The sequence below is a fragment of the Loxodonta africana genome, chromosome 20, assembly GCF_030014295.1.
Source record: "Loxodonta africana isolate mLoxAfr1 chromosome 20, mLoxAfr1.hap2, whole genome shotgun sequence".
NCBI classification, from domain to species: domain Eukaryota; kingdom Metazoa; phylum Chordata; class Mammalia; order Proboscidea; family Elephantidae; genus Loxodonta; species Loxodonta africana.
The window spans coordinates 72,112,577-72,114,992 of record NC_087361.1 but is presented as its reverse complement, the minus strand read 5'-3'; the positions used below and the strand labels follow the sequence as shown (position 1 = coordinate 72,114,992).

The 2,416-nt window shown below is 43.9% G+C and overlaps 1 pseudogene; it reads left to right on the top strand.

The window, feature by feature from the left end:
• The first annotated feature begins 566 nt into the window (after positions 1-566).
• LOC111750675 (ADP-ribosylation factor-like protein 2-binding protein) lies at positions 567-1,681 on the top strand (annotated as a pseudogene).
• Positions 1,682-2,416: the final 735 nt, after the last annotated feature.

Genomic DNA, 2,416 nt, shown 5'->3' with positions numbered 1-2,416 from the left:
AAGTTGGTCACTGCTCTCAGATGACACTCCCTGACAACCATTGTTCTCCCTGAATGGGGGTGGCTCACCACCCCAACCCTACACCAAGCGCCAGCTCCTGGGTGAGGGTCCCTGGAAGATGGTGAGGAAGTCTTGATATCAGCTCCTCAGGATGCTGACCTAAATCAATAACGTGAATTGTAACTGGGTCACATTTTTTCCGCAAATTAAAATTATTTTTTTTTCTGATTATAAATATGGTGCAAGTTCAATGCAAAGCGATCAATTACAAAAAAGAGTAAAAATTATTCAAAATCCCAGTGGTCAGAGAAACCTCTTGTTAACATTTGGTGAACAACTTGAATCAAAATGAGAAGGCTGGATTAAAGTTTGGCTTTATGGCAGGAAAGGGCAAGTCATTGAAAAGTGACCTGAGAAAGTCACCTGGGCAACAGAACTTATCAAATGCTGGTTTTAGACAAAATACACAGTCACTATCAAAGGAAAAATGATGGCAGTATAATACTTTCACTTTTGTAAGTTCAAGATTGCGGAGTCCACATTTAAGAAGATCTCGCCAAAAGAACTAGACCTGCAATAACAGTTTGCTTGGTGGTGATGTTGCTTTGATAAAGCCATTTGCTCAAAACATTAAGGTTCTTTTTTCCCTTTCCCTCCTCCTCTTCATTGATTCCCTCACCTCCCCACCTTCATCTTCTGGAACCCTGTTATACCATTCTTACACTTCTGCTTCTTTCCTCTGTAACCAATGACTGTTGGTTTCCATGGGCGTAGTAGCCTCAGGCCTGGGTGGGGTGGATGTGGCTGTGGTGGTCACCTCAAAAGAAGAGAGCTTTGCACTGTCTATCTCTTCTGCCTCTGATGCAGAATTCGATGCAGTGGTTGGGTATTTAAAGGACATTATTATGGATGAAGGAGCCCTGGTGGCTCAGTGTTTAAATGATTGGCTGCTAAGTGAAAGGCCAGCAGCTTGAATCCATCAGGGGCTCCACAGGAGAGAAATATGGCAGCCTCCTTCCATAAAGATTACAGCCTTGGAAACCGTATCAGGCAGTTCTACTCTGTTCTATATGGTCACTATGAGCCACAATCGACTCGATGGCACACAGCAACAAATCATGGATGAAGAGTTCCAGGTATTACAGAGAAATTTCATTGACAAATACTAATAGGAATTTGAAGACACAGAATACACTTGCCACCGCCTATTTTTAATGAACGTATTTCTTTGGATACCCACCAAAACCAAACCCACTGCCGTTGAGTCGATTCCAACTCATAGCGACCCTATAGGACAGAGTAGAACTATCCCATAGTTTCCAAGGAGTGCCTGGCGGATTCCAACTGCCAACCTCTTGGTTAGCAGCCATAGCACTTAACCACTACTCCACCAGGGTTTCCTTTCTTTGGATAGATAAATATATTTAGGAACAGCTGCTGGAGGAATCCTGAATTTAACGTAGCAGCTTTCACAACATTACAGTGCCATAAAGACGAAATGGCTGGTAACATAGTTGACATGCTTCTTCCATTTGTGGGCTTTTTGGCTTTTAAAGAAACGTTTCTGGACTACAGAGCAAAAAAAGAGGGTTGGGTGCTGTACTTAGGCAGTGGTTTAAAGGTAACTTTGTTGTGAAAATCATCTTCCACATAAGCTTCCCAAAACAACCAGCAGCACTAGGTCCCATCTCCAGGCAGTGGGATCCTTTTGGATATTTTAGGCCCAAAAGGCTGGGAGAGGCTTCCACTACTGACGACAGGGGTATGCATGTTGCAAAGACTGATTGTGTTTACGGCATTTCATTAATCGTACTCATTGGTAGGTCAAAAAGACAATTAAAACCAAACAAAAAACCAAACCTGTTGCTGTTGAGTCAAATCCAACTCATAGTGACTGTCAGAGATTGAATCGTGTCCCTCCAAAAATGTGTGTATCAGTTTGGCTGGGCCATGATTCCTGATATTGTGTGATTTTCATGTTTGTTGTAAACCCTACCTCTATGATGTTAATGAGGTAGGATGGGTGGCAGTTGTGTTAGTGAGGCAATCTCTTGAGAGATAAAAGACAGAATGGAGCAGAGAGATGGGGGGAGGACGAAGGGGAGGACAGGGAGAAAGGGACTGGGCAGGGGGACCTCATACCACCAAGAAAGCAGCACCCAGAGCAGAGCATGTCCTTTGGACCGGGGTCCCTGTGCCTGCGAAACTCCTTGACCAGGGGAAGATTGAGGACAAAGACCTACCTCTAGAGCAGACAGAAAGAGAAAGCCTTCCCCTTGAGCCTACACCCTGAATCTGGACTTTTAGTCTACTTTACTGTGAGGAAATAAACTTCTCTTGGTATTTCTATTATAGCAGCACTAGATGACTAGGACAGTGACCCTATAGGATAGAGGAGAACTGCCCCATAGGGCTT